This window comes from Thalassophryne amazonica, chromosome 16, assembly GCF_902500255.1.
Source record: "Thalassophryne amazonica chromosome 16, fThaAma1.1, whole genome shotgun sequence".
NCBI lineage: Eukaryota > Metazoa > Chordata > Actinopteri > Batrachoidiformes > Batrachoididae > Thalassophryne > Thalassophryne amazonica.
The window spans coordinates 47,377,049-47,392,100 of record NC_047118.1 but is presented as its reverse complement, the minus strand read 5'-3'; the positions used below and the strand labels follow the sequence as shown (position 1 = coordinate 47,392,100).

Here is a 15,052-nt window from a genome sequence, read left to right as displayed (position 1 = left end):
CGAACCCGGAAGATACTGGAGCCGCCAAGTCCCGAGTCCCCAGGTGGCCACCATCTCCGGCTGTCGGATCTGGTACTGCTGGCAGGAAGCAGAAACAGTTAGGTGTGGGTGTGTGCACACCCAGTAACAGTCAGCAATCCAGGTGGGAATTACTCCTCCACCTCCGCAAGTACGAACACAGTCTTTTACAGAACCTGAAACAGACACTTGTCTCACTGATCGTGAAGGGTGCAATCCGTCACCCTGCCGTCACCGACCAGCTCAGCCTCCAGCTGACACAAGTAATCAGGTACTCCTGTAATACAGACAGACAAATACGTTGGAGTGCGATACGGCACAGATATGGCTGAGGATTATTACCTCCAATGGTAGGTGATATCTCGGCAGCGGGGTGGAGATGTCGTCCGGCCTTTATGGAGTGGTTGATGAGATGGTGATAGGTGACAGCTGTCAGGAGTTGATGAATGACAGCTGTCATCCCTGGCTGTTCCTGTGAGGCGGCAGCTCCCTCTCGTGCCTGAAGCCCGCACTTCAGGCAGGGCGCCCTCTGGTGGTGGGCCAGCAGTACCTCCTCTTCAGCGGCCCACACAACAGGACTCCCCCTCAACGGGCGCCCCCAGGCTTGTCGGGGTGTCGGGTGTAGAAGTTGGCCAGGAGGGCTGGGTCCAGGATGAAGCTCCTCTTCACCCAGGAGCGTACTTCGGGTCCATACCCCTCCCAGTCCACCAGATACTGGAACCCCCGACCCTTTCGACGGACGTCCAGGAGCCGGAGTACTGTCCACGCGGGCTCCCCGTCGATGATCCGGGCAGGAGGCGGCGCCGGTCCGGGAGCAAGAGGGGTGAGGTGTGGTGTGGTTTAACCCTGGAGACATGAAAAACAGGGTGGATCCGCAGTGAAGCCGGGGGCTGGAGCTTCACTGCGGCAGAGCTGAGGATCTTGAGGACTTTAAACGGTCCAATGTACCTGTCCTTCAACTTAGGGGAGTCCACTTGGAGGGGGATGTCCTTAGTTGAAAGCCACACCTCCTGCCCGGGCTGGTATGCAGAGGCCGGGGAACGCAGGCGGTCTGCATGGGCCTTAGCCCTCGTCCGGGCCTTCAACAAGGCAGAACGGGCGGTACGCCACACCCGACGGCACCTCCGCAGGTGGGCCTGGACCGAGGGCACACCGACCTCTCCCTCCACCACAGGAAACAATGGGGGCTGGTACCCCAAACACACCTCAAACGGGGAGAGGCCGGTGGCAGAGGACACCTGGCTGTTATGTGCGTACTCGATCCAGGCCAGATGGTCACTCCAGGCCATCGGGTGCGCGGACGTCACACAGAGTAGGGCTTGTTCTAGTTCTTGGTTGGCCCGCTCTGCCTGTCCGTTGGTCTGCGGGTGATACCCGGACGAGAGGCTCATGGTGGCCCCCAGTTCTCTGCAGAAGCTCCTCCAGACCTGTGAGGAGAACTGAGGACTACGATCCGAGACAATGTCAGTTGGTATCCCATGCAGGAGCACGACGTGGTGGACCAGGAGGTCTGCTGTCTCCTGGGCCGTTGGGAGCTTCGGGAGGGCCACGAAGTGGGCTGCCTTGGAGAAACGGTCCACTACAGTGAGGATGGTCGTTTGCCGTGGGACGGCGGGAGGCCCGTGACAAAGTCCAGGCCAATGTGGGACCAGGGGCGACGGGGCACCGGGAGCGGTTGCAGAAGTCCTTGAGTTTTGGAGTGGTCTGCCTTGCCCCTGGCACAGGTGGTACAGGCCTGAACGTATTCCCGGACGTCGGCTTCCATGGGCGCCCACCAGAAGCGCTGCCGGACCACTGCCATGGTCCTTCGCACCCCTGGGTGACAGGAGAGCTTGGAACCGTGACAGAAGTCCAGGACTGCAGCTCTGGCCTCTGGTGGGACGTAGAGGCGGTTCTTCGGGCCTGTGCCTGGGTCCGGGCTCCGTGCCAGGGCCTCCCAGATGGTCTTCTCCACGTCCCAGGTGAGGGTGGCCACAATAGTGGACTCAGGTATGATGTATACCGGCGGATCCGACAGCTCTGTTTTGACTTCATCTTCATGTACCCGGGACAGGGCATCCAACCTTTGGTTCTTGGTCCCGGGACGATAGGTGATCCGGAAGTCAAAACGCCCGAAGAACAATGACCAGCGGGCTTGCCTGGGGTTCAGCCGCTTGGCGGTTCTGATATACTCCAGGTTCCGATGGTCCGTGAAAACCGTGAACGGCTCCGAAGCTCCCTCCAACAGGTGTCTCCACTCCTCAAGAGCCTCCTTCACCGCAAGAAGTTCCCGATTGCCAACATCATAGGTCCGCTCTTCCGGGGTCAACCTGTGAGAAAAGTAGGCACAAGGGTGAAGAACCTTGTCGGACTCCCCGCTCTGGGATAACACGGCTCCTATCCCTGAGTCAGAGGCGTCCACTTCAACCACAAACTGGCTGCAAGGATCGGGCTGCACCAGAACTGGTGCAGTCGAAAACCTACGTTTCAGCTCCCTAAACGTGGCTTCGCACCGATCCGACCAGGTGAAGCGGACTTTTGGGGAGGTCAGGGCTGTCAGGGGGCTAACTACCAGACTGTAGCTCTTAATGAACCTCCTGTAGAAATTTGCAAAGCCGAGGAACTGTTGCAGCTTCCTACAGCTTGTCGGTTGGGGCCAATCTCTCACCGCCGCAACCTTGGCCGGATCAGGGGCGACGGAGTTGGAGATTATGCACTTCTCGCCCTTCACAAACAGCCGGTTCTCCAACAACCGCTGTAGGACCTGACGTACATGCTGGACATGAGTCTCAGGGTCCGGGGAAAAGATGAGTATATCGTCCAGATATACGAAGACAAATCGGTGCAGGAAGGCCCGCAAGACGTCATTTACCAAAGCTTGGAACGTCGCGGGGGCGTTAGTGAGGCCGAACGGCATGACCAGGTACTTAAAGTGACCTAACGGGGTGTTAAATGCCGTCTTCCACTCGTCTCCTTTCCGGATCCGAACCAGGTGATACGCATTCCTAAGATCTAATTTGGTGAAAATTTTGGCTCCATGCAGGGGCGTGAACACTAAATCCAACAGAGGTAACGGGTATCGGTTGCGAACCGTGATCTCGTTCATCGCTCTGTAGTCGATGCATGGACGGAGTCCGCCGTCTTTCTTGCCCAGAAAAAATAAACCAGCACCCATCGGGGAGGTGGAGTTCCGGATCAGCCCGGCAGCTAATGAGTCCCGGATGTATGTCTCCACTGATTCGCGCTCAGGACGTGAGAGGTTGTACAGCCTGCTGGACGGGTACTCGGCGCCCGGTATCAAATCAATGGCACAATCGTACGGACGGTGCGGGGGAAGGGCGAGTGCCAGATCTTTGCTGAAGATGTCCGCAAGGTCGTGGTACTCAACCAGCACCGCCGTCAGATTGGGGGGGACTTTAACCTCCTCATTAGCAATTAAACCGGGGGGAACCGAGGATCCTGGCCACAACCCCACACGGCCAATCAATCCGGGGATTGTGTTTTACCATCCACGGGGAGCCCAAAATCACGTGGGAGGTAGGAGTAACAAAAAACTCAATCTCCTCCCGATGATTCCCAGACACCACCAGAACTACTGGCTGTCTTGTGTGAGATTAATGGGAGAAGGGTGCCATCTAGTGCCCGAACCTTCAAAGGTGAAGGAAGCGCCACCAGAGGGAGCCCTACCTCCCTTGCCCATCTGCTGTCCAGCAGATTCCCTTCTGACCCCGTGTCCACCAGTGCTGGGGCTTGAAGGGTTAAATCCCAGCTCAGAATCGTAACTGGGAGACGTGTGGAAATACGTGTATGTCCCACGTGAATGTCTTGGCCCACCCTTAACCCAGTTTCTAAGGGCGGGCGTTCGTGTTTAACCGCTTGAGGCAGTCTCTCTGCTGATGCTCACTTGAGCCGCAGAAAAAGCACTCCCCGCGGGCCAGTCTCCTCTGTCTGTTAGATGATCTTAATTTGGCCCTGCTCGTGTCCATAGCATCGTCAGCAGGGGGAGCTGTTGCCACACGGAGCGCCGGGGCTGTGGAGCGTGGGGAGGGCGGAACCTTTTCGGACCCGGAAGGGAGAGGGACGGCGCGTGCCCGGCCACGTCCTTCGTCTCGCTCCCAACGGCGTTCTTCTAATCGATTGTCTAAATGTATAACTAGATCAATAACTCCGTCCAAATCCCGCGGTTCCTCCTTGGCCACCAGGTGCTCCTTCAGGACTGACGACAGTCCGTTTATGAAGGTGGAGCGCAGTCGTATTCCAGCCGGACCTTGCAGCCGCGATGCGGAAGTCGACTGCATATTCAGCTGCGCTCCGACACCCCTGTCTCATAGACAGCAGCACGGTTGACGCGGTCTCGCCTCTGTTAGGGTGATCAAAAACCGTTCTGAACTCCCTCACAAACCCAGTATAAGTGGTAAGGAGCCGTGAATTCTGCTCCCAAAGCGCTGTAGCCCAAGCGCGTGCCTCACCTCGAAGCAAATTAATTACATAAGCCACCCTACTGGCGTCTGACGCATACATCACGGGACGCTGTGCAAAGACGAGCAAACACTGCATTAAAAAGTCAGCGCACGTCTCCACACAACCTCCGTACGGCTCTGGGGGACTTATGTATGCTTCAGGGGATGGTGGGGGGGGTCGTTGAATGACCATTGGAACGTCTATATTTGGCACCGGGTCAGCAGGAGAAGCCGCAGCAGCGCCCCGAGCGCGCGCTTCCACCTGCGCGGTGAGAGCCTCCATCCTGCGGTTGAGGATGACATTCTGCTCGGTCATTAGATCCAACCGAGCAGTAAAGGCGGTGAGGATTTGCTGCAACTCACCAATCACGCCTCCTGCTGACGCCTGTGCACCCTGCTCTTCCATTGGTTGTCCAACAGATGGTTGACTCCCCTCGGGATCCATGACGTTGGCCGAGATATCCTGTTGTGAAAGTGTAGTAACACGGACCCACAACAGGGGGCGTAAATGAATGGACAATGAATGAGCCAAAATACAACACTTTACTGTTGTGAATGTGCACAACGAAATACAGACGATTACGGAATTTATATGTAGTCAATCCACAGAGATGACGTGTGGGCAGGCTCGAGGATAGAAGACGTCTGTCCAGACAGGAACCGGATCCCACACGATTTCCACTGCCACCGAACCCGGAAGATACTGGAGCCGCCAAGTCCCGAGTCCCCAGGTGGCCACCATCTCCGGCTGTCGGATCTGGTACTGCTGGCAGGAAGCAGAAACAGTTAGGTGTGGGTGTGTGCACACCCAGTAAGAGTCAGCAATCCAGGTGGGAATTACTCCTCCACCTCCGCAATTACGAACACAGTCTTTTACAGAACCTGAAACAGACACGTCTCACTGATCGTGAAGGGTGCAATCCGTCACCCTGCCGTCACCGACCAGCTCAGCCTCCAGCTGACACAAGTAATCAGGTACTCCTGTAATACAGACAGACAAATACGTTGGAGTGCGATACGGCACAGATATGGCTGAGGATTATTACCTCCAATGGTAGGTGATATCTCGACAGCGGGGTGGAGATGTCGTCCGGCCTTTATGGAGTGGTTGATGAGATGGTGATAGGTGACAGCTGTCAGGAGTTGATGAATGACAGCTGTCACCCCCGGCTGTTCCTGTGCGGCGGCAGCGCCCTCTCGTGCCTGAAGCCCACACTTCAGGCAGGGCGCCCTCTGGTGGTGGGCCAGTAGTACCTCCTCTTCAGCGGCCCACACAACACAAAGGAGCAAATGAACCATAAGACATACACATTATATGCAGTGAAAAAGACAACTACTACTAGCTCAATTACTAGTCATGGAGCAATATAGTATCTGCAGTGAAATTAAATTAACAAGTCCTGTACAGGCCCTGAGGCTTATTATTGCAGATTGCTGATGAGTATCACCAGCATCACCAGTGAAATGACTAAGATTTGAGTTTTCAAGTCTTTTGTGTCTCTTTAGAAATGCGTGCTTGGAATATAGTTTCACTGTCACCAGACACTTGTTAGTGCACCTTGAATCTCATAAATACTGATGTTCAGCGAAAAAAGCAATTTTTGGTCATTTGACTGATATTCGTATTAATCATAATTGAAATCCTTGCACATAAAATACACCTTTTTTATAAATTATTTTATTATATTTAATGAGAAGCTGAGGCATCAATAAGTTTTCAAATTATATTTTTTGGAAGTGGCTCCAATCAAAATTTGAAACTTAAGGCTATGAAGAATATGTGGGAAAAAAAAAAATCTGGTTTTATCCACCATGTCCCCACCATCTTGTTTAGCCTCTCAATAAAAATGGGTCTGACAAATAAGAATTAAGTGCATTCTCATGTTGTAAGAAAAATTAATGTAGCCTTACATAAAAAAAAAAAAAAAAAAAAAAATGTTAAAATGTTACTATACTTGTTCCATTTATAATGTGTTTTGTTTTACTTACATTATCAGATCCTTTTTTGTTTCTGCCTGGCATTACGGTGGTTTTTACATTTCATCACAGTAAATTGGTAATTAAAATGTTCCATGCATTTTATCATTTGGAAAGAATAAATGATTAGTCATAAAATGTGTGCATTTTATAATTTGGAGTGCCTCTTTTCATTTCCAAAAGGAACACACATTTTAAAACCCATTTTTATTCCCGAGCACCATTTCACATCCGGCATACATGCCCAAAGAAACGCCACCCTGATTTACTATTAATTTATTAATTATAGCCTCTGGATGCCTCGACTTGCTGGTCATTCACTCACAACTGCCAAGCATGGGAAATAATAAGCCAGTGTCCTCACTGGCCAATGCCGGCTTGACGTTTTATACATCCTTGTATCAGCTGGGGGTGGGATGAATGTTACTGTGGCAACACAAACCAGCAGGTAGGAGCCAGTCATCATGATGTGACTATCAGTGATGATGGATAGCATGTGTGTGTGTGACAGAGAATGACTAAGGAATGAATTTTTGAAGGAGGGTTTATGAGGTGATGCTTGGTTTATTTCAGTTTGCAATCTTTCTTTTAAAAAGAACAGCATGTTGCCAAGCATTCAATATGTGCGAACAAATATGGTCTTTGTGTTACCGTGTTCAAAATAAGTCTAATGCAGAAGAGCACTGCTGCGCACTTGCTCATGAGCAAGTAAAGCTGCTGCATATTAAACACCCATAAAAGCAACAGTCATAAAACAATTACAGAAGTCCCGGCCATGTTGTTACAAGCACTTGTTTTCTTCCACAATCCATTCAAAACCATTAATATTTTTAACCATAGCTGCAGTCCTTTACACTGTATCTGACTTGCTGAATGCTTTTCATAGTAGGCTTTGTTGTGAAAGGTATTTTCTGCACTATACAGTGCATCCAGAAGGTATTCACCGCACTTCACTTTTTCCACATTTTATTTTACAGCCTTATTCCAAACTTTTGCAAATTTATTAAAAATTAAAAACTAAGAAATCACAAGTACTTTCTGTAACATTTCTCAAGCTCCATCAGGTTGGTAGTAGAGGACCTAGCTAAGACATGTATGTGCGCTATTTAGGTCATGTTTAGGGCGTGTTCATTTTCGGCTGCTCATCCCGCATAGAGATTTTGGTACATATCCCAAGTAGTTCAGTGGGGTCATATTAGTCTAGAACAGTTGAGTTGTCCTCTCCTAAATCATGTGCATACATGTCTAAGCTAGGTCCTAGACTATGGATAGGGAGCGCCTATGCACAACTATATTCAGATCTCTCCAAAGATGTTCAATTCGAATTCAGGTCTGGGCTCTGGCTGGACCACTCAAGGACATTCACAGAGTTGTCCTGCAGCTACTCCTTTGATATCTTGGCTGTGTGTTTAGGGTCATTGTCCTGCTGAAAGATGAACAGTCGCCCCCAGTCTGAGGTCAAGAGCGCTCTGGAGCAGGTTTTCATCCAGAATGTCTCTGTACATCGCTGCATTCATCTTTCCATCAATCCTGACTTGTCTCCTAATTCCTGCTGCTGAAAAACCCCAGCATGATGCTGCCACCACCATGCTTCACTGTAGGGATGGTGATTGTTTCCTCCAAACATGATGCCTGGCATTCATGCCAAAGAGTTCAATCTTTGTCTCATCAGACGAGAGAATTTTATTTCTCATGGTCTGAGAGTCCTTCAGGTGCCTTTTGGCAATCTCCAGGTGGGCTGCCATGAGCCTTTTACTAAAGAGGGGCTTCCGTCTGGCCACTCTACCATACAGGCTTGATTGGTGGATTGCTGCAAAGATGGTTGTCCTTCTGGAAGAATCTCTCTCTCTCACACACACACACACACAGAGTGACCACAGGGTTCTTGGTGACCTCCCTGACTAAGGCCCTCCTCCTTCAATCGCTCAGTTTAGATGGTCGGCCACATCCAGGAAAAGTCCTGGTGGATCCGAATTTCTTCCATTTATGGATGATGGAGGCCACGGTGCTCACTGGGACCTTCAAATCAACAGAAATGATTCTGTCCCCTTCCCCAGATTTGTGCCTCGAGAGGCACGAATTTGCCTCTCTGTCTGAGGGACTCAGACAATTCCTTTGACTTCATGCTTTGTTTTGTGCTCTGACATGCACTGTCGACCTTGTGTGTAGACAGATGTGTGCCTTTCCAAATCATGTCCAATCAAGTGAATTTACCCCAGGTGGACAGCAACAGACCAACAAAAGACAAGTAATAGTCTGAAAATAACACTTGGAAATTAATCTACAGTTAAATGATAGTTAGAAAATAGAACAATATAGAACAGGCATTGGATCTGACCCAGAACGACAATACACATAATGCCAAAGGGAAGCAGAAGGCGCACAAAAACAAAGACACAAAGAAGGTCACAAGAACAAATACACCCAGGAAACGTGAACAAGAAGTGAAGACGGCCAAAGCAGACAGAGAGGGTGTCAGGGTAAAACCCAAAGGGGAATCAAAAGGAGAGGAATGAACAATGTAGAAAGAAGAATCTGGAGACAAAGAGGAATATAACAAATAAAACAAGAACACAAGCAGGAACCATATAAGAAAGATAACATGAACCACAAGCGTGAGCATGCACCGTGAAAGTGCCTTCCCATACTTGACATTGATTGGCTTGTAGATGTGTGTGCACATCAGCTTGTTGTCAATTTTGTGTGTGTGTTTATAAATACACACACACACACACACACACACACAGACACGGTCAGTTTGAATGGACAAAAATGAATGAACAGATCCTGCAGATCATTTGGATAAATGATGACTATTTGCATTTACGTGCTATAAGCCTCCAAACACATAGGTCAAGCAGTGGTGGGCACAGATAACCAAAAAATTAACTTTGATAACAGATAATCAGATAACTGAAAAGTTATCTTTGATAAAGATAAAATGATAAACCACCCAAAAATGTATCGGAAGTTACAGATAACCGATAAATTCCAGTATTATCTCTGGTACATTTGCAACTACTAACAAACCGAATTTGACTTTTAACACCACGATCGCTTCTGGTAGCATCAAAAGCAACAACAGACCCAAACAATGAGCCCGCACTTCTGTCTTTGAACATCTTGGCCCCTGCAGGAAGCTCGCAAAGCCCAGCTCTCTACCCAATCACAACGTTCCGGTCAGGCGGAGGTCTTGGAAAATAAAGCAATGCTGACTTATGGTTTGGTGTATGAATAAAATGAATACTGATAGAATAACTCCATTAATGTCAATTCTGTCATTTGTACAAAGTTAAAATCTAACATATATCTTTTAATGTTGAATAATGCACTAATTCTGAAGTTTTGTAAAAAACAGATCGCAAAGGATTCTGGGTAAAATGTGCCTCTTCTGCTAAACACTGATTGGCTGTCATTCATTATGTAAACCAACACATTAATGTGATGTCGTGTCTTGGTGTTTACAGATAAATGTGCTTTTGTAAAATATTCCATTTTTTAATTTGTAAAAACAGGCATTTTTATGGAACCCTGGAAGTGTCATCACAAAATGTTTTGCGCTCATTTTATTATATTGTGCACACGTTTTATGATGTTGTGCGCACGTTTTATTATATTGTGCACACGTTTTATTACAGTGAGGAAAATAAGTATTTGAACACCCTGCAGTTTTGCAAGTTCTCCCACTTAGAAATCATGGAGGGGTCTGAAATTTTCATCTCAGGTGCATGTCCACTGTGAGAGACATAATCTAAAAAAAAAAAAAAAAAAAAAAAAAAAACGGATTTCACAATGTATATTTTTTTTTTTATTAATTTATTTCTCTGTTACTGCTGCAAATAAGTATTTGATCCCCTACCAACCAGCAAGAATTCTGGCTCACACAGACCTAATTTTTCTTTAAGAAGCCCTCTTATTCTGCACTCTTTACCTGTATTAATTGCACCTGTTTGAACTTGTTACCTGTATAAAAGACACCTGTTCACACACTCGACCAATCACACTCCAACCTGTCCACCATAGCCAAGACCAAAGAGCTGTCTAAGGACACCAGGGACAAAACTGTAGACCTGCACACCGCTGAGATGGACTACAGGACAACAGGCAAGCAGCTTGGTAGAAGACAACAACTGTTATGATTATTTATTAGAAAGTGTAAGAAACACAAGATGACTGTCAATCTCCCTCAGCCTAGGATTCCATGCAAGATATCACTTTGTGGGGTAAGGATGATTCTGAGAAAGCTCAGAACTACACAGGAGGACCTGGTCAATGACCTGAAGAGAGCTGGGACCACAATCACACAGATTATATTAGTAACACATGATGCTGTCATGATTTAAAATCCTGCAGGGCAGCAAGGTCCCCCTGCTCAAGCCAGCACATGTCCAGGCCCGTTTCAAGTTCACCACTGACCATCTAGATGATCCAGAGGAGGCATGGGAGAAGTCTTGTGGTCAGATGAGACCAGAAAAGAGCTTTTTGGAATCAACTCCACTTACCATATTTAGAGGATGAGAACAACCCCAAGAAAACCATCCCAACCGTGAAGCATGGGGGTGGAAACATCATACTCTGGGGGTGCTCTTCTGCAAAGGAGACAGGATGACTGCACTGTATTGAAGGGAGGATGGATGGGGTCATGTATTGCCAGATTTTGGCAAACAACCTCCTTCCCTCAGTAAGAGCATTGAAGATGGGTCACGGCTGGGTCATCCAGCATGACAATGACCCCAAACACACAGCCAGGGCAACTAAGGAGGTGCTCCATAAGAAGCATTTCAAGGTCCTGGAGTGGTCTGGCCGGTCTCCAGATCTGAACTCAATAGAAAATCTTTGGAGGGAGCTGAAACTCCAAACCTGAAAGATCTAGAGAAGATCTGTATGGAGGAATGGACCAAAATCCCTGCTGCAGTGTGTGCAAACCTGGTGAAAAACTACAGGAAACGTATGACCTCTGTAACTGCAAACAAAGGCTACTGTACCAAATATTAACATTGATTTTCACAGGTGTTCAAATACTTATTTGCAGCAGTAACATACAAATAAAGTTTAAAAAATCATACATTGTGCTCCCGGATTTTTTTTTTTTAGATTGTCTCTCACAGTGGACATGCACCTAAAATGAACATTTTAGATCCCTCCATGATTTCTAAGTGGGAGAACTGGCAAACTTGCAGGGTGTTCAAATACTTATTTTCCTCACTGTATATTGTCAATATTGTCTTGACACATAAATGTTGGCTATTCGCCCTATTGATGTTTCAAATCCCTCAAAACTTCAGAGAGGTCGCCGCGGTGCGAGATCTCATGTCGTGAACGTACTGAGATTACCCTATCCTACCCATAATGCACTGCTGGGCACAGCATATATCCACACTAAAACCTTAAAATTAGTGCATTACTTTAAAACTAAAACATATATCTGATATTTTCACTTTATAAAACTTCAGCCATGACATTAATTTAAATATCTTGTCCGAAATTACTTTAGTTAAAAGTTGAACCATAGGTTAAAAATGTATGCCTCTGGATGATGTGGGTGATATTGCCCGCGTATCAGTATGGGGTTAAAAGAAATGACTTTTTTTTTTTTGTGGACCAGTTCTCCCTTACCTGCAGAGGATAGAGCGGTTTCTTCTTAAAGCAGCTCTCCTCTGTTTTGCAGAGGGTAGAACTACACATCAGCTACGAAACATTTAATAGGTAGGTGCTCAACTGATTTTAAGTTTTATAAATATTTGTAGCTGTTCAACTTTACCACGTTATTGGTCTAAAAATTATCGGAGAAAAAGTTATTGCAAGATAATTAGTCCGATAATGGTTTTTAAAGTTATCTAAAAAGAAAATCCAATAATGAAAACATTATCTTCGATAATTATCGGATTATCGGAACTGTGTCCACCACTGAGGTCAAATCTAGTCACTGATCTCAATAGGTCAACCTCTTATCACAGCAACACACACTTTTTTTTGTGTGTTTAACGAGGAGAAAAGGCAGACAGCAACGCAGTCAGCCAGTTTTCATAGGGAAATAAATTGTCCATTTCTTTCATTCTGCTATTGCTAAATGGGTGACAATACCCTGCCAACTTCCTGTTATTTGTTTGAAAGTCTGAACTATCCAAGAAGTGTTTTGACATTGCAAATACACAAGATCATGGTTGAGTATGATCAGCACCGATTTTAGTCAGACCAAATTTTAGTTCATGATCTGGATCATGGTATGAGGCAGCTTTCACCCCTGCTGTTTTGGTCCAGACCAAACTGCAAAGTCCAATGTTCTGGATCAGATAAGGTATATATGAAAGCACCCTAAAACTATGGTTGAGTCCTGGATAGCAACAATCCCTTCAGACAACTGCCTTTTTGTGTGATCATTTCTGGATGCGACTTTTACAGTTCAGTTAGGATTTTTTTTTTTTTTTATGATTCATTTGACTGATCAAACTGTCACACCTCATGTTGATTCGTAAGATATAAACCTACAACAAAATCTATAAATACAGATAGAATCACCAGCTTTGATTATAATGCATATCCCATGAGTCACAGCTCTGCAGTTGCAGCATTCAGACACTGAACAGCAGTCGTGATTTTCACTACGATAGCTATAATGCATACATTTGAGCCTGTATATATAATATGGACCCCGTGTGGGTTAGAGAGGATCCAAAAAAAAAAAAAAAAAAAATTCAATTCAAATTCAAATCCAAATTATTCTTTTTTTTTTAACGAGTCATTCATGATGTATACTGTATAATCATTCCACCCTGACAAGAGAACAGTTCAAAGACATCATTAAAAGCCCAAAACTGCCACAGCATTCATGCCCATGATGAGTGTATGTGAACTTCCGACCACAATGGCAAGGGTTTGTTTTTTTTGTACATTTAATTGTGCCTTTTCCGAGGGTTGTTGGTGTATATTCCATGTGAAAATTCTATCAGAATAAAATGACACCTTTCGCGTTACAGTTTGGATGTTTAACCTCATTATATTTCAAATGAGAATAGATCCAATACTTTCCTGACAGAGAGGCAAATTGATTTTATAGGCAGCTTTTTGTACCCAGTGGTATTGGAAGAGTATTTGCTGATACATGGCTTTTTGCAGGAAATTCTGTTTGGGTGAGAAAACTTTAGATGCGTGTAGCCATGTAGTGCTGTTTTTCTTCTTCTTCAAAGATGTAATTACTTCTTGATCACTGGAATTCTGGTAATGACCTTTACTGCAACACTGCACCTTTAATCGCTGCTTAATCTTGTATCTTCTTCTGCTGTATACCATGTAATAAGATGGAAATGCCATTTAAATGTCAGTTGGCGATATCAAGTAATAAAAACTCCAAGAAATTACATTTTATTCATGAACATAAGAGCAAAAAGATGAGAATTTTGACAAGTAGAGAAAAATGCAAGCTTTATGTAGCTCCACTACTTCAATTTATTTGCGATCTGTCTGTAAAGCCACCAAGATTCTTTGCACTTATTGAAAAGAAAGCTGAGGTAAAAGAAAATGTGCTAATAAACAGAAAAACTGAGGCATGAACTCACCACTGTGTAGACTTTAGGCTTTTTCCTCTTTTCTCCTCATTGTTGTGTGGCTTTTCTGTGTCAATTTTTCTTACTCTGGAATGTTTGTAGCTCTTACACATTACATCAACCACAAAGATATTCATGGAAAACTGATGAGAAGAACTTCTACTGCACTGTGGGTAATTTTACATCTCTGGAGGCTTCACAAGGTGAACAGAAGCTCAATACACTGGAGGTTCTGTTGATCTTCTGTGATCTCTGCAGGCCTCTTCCGTAATGGCTGATTTATGCCTGAATTACATTCAAGACGGCTGTCAGACAGTGTGGAGTCTCTCTCCCTGTCACTCCGGAGGCTTTCCTGGCTATTGTTGCTGAACTGCTGTGTCTAAGGCAGACAGAAGGTGAATTCAGTTTTCTGCTCAGTAGATGGTAGCTCCAGGCTGCTGACTGCTGTTGCTTAAAACATTCCTTTTATTTGTCCCAGACTTATTGTCTGGGAGTTATGTCTGCTGAGGTATATTGTTGTCTGCAAGGTTATTATCAAAAAAGATGAGGTTAGCTTATGCAGCTCTGATTCTTTTTATACAACACATTCTTCCTATTAGCAACTAGCCATAGGTCCAAGGTACAGGTGTAGGTCAGTGCAACGTAGGCGGTGAAGAAGCCAATGTTGGCAGGGTGTACAAGGTCCAAAGTCCTTGTTGGTTATTGTGGATGGAGTGAGAGCTTAGGGGGCAGTAAAGGGATTCACAGAAGGTTTGCACGTCGTGCTCCTGTCACTGAACTGGTTGTCCTGGCAGAAAACATGAGGTAGGCAGCAGGACAAAATCCCTGAGGTAAAAGAAAAACTGTTGCATGGAGAATAGAATGAAAGGAAACAACACAGAAAAGCTTCATCAGTTCTAGTTGGAATAGTAAAACAAAGTTTTGTCCTCTGTGGGAAATGATGTCACAGTGACGTAATGGAAGTGGTTAAGTCGTTGGCCACCAGAGGTTGCTTGAGTTCAGATGTGAATTATTGTTCTTAGTTTCGTTTGAACAGAAGTAAGGACAATCTTCTTTAGTATTGATGAAAGGACA

The 15,052-nt window shown here is 46.0% G+C and overlaps 1 protein-coding gene across 1 annotated transcript in view; it reads right to left on the bottom strand.

Moving 5' to 3' along the window:
- Positions 1-14,877, bottom strand: part of LOC117527491 (thyroid hormone receptor alpha) — a 90,043-nt gene extending 75,166 nt beyond the window's left edge. The window contains exon 1 of the mRNA XM_034189862.1: positions 13,991-14,877. The gene's annotated coding sequence lies outside the window, so the exon portion shown is untranslated. The remainder of the gene's footprint in view (positions 1-13,990) is intronic.
- Between the last annotated feature and the right edge of the window lie 175 nt (positions 14,878-15,052).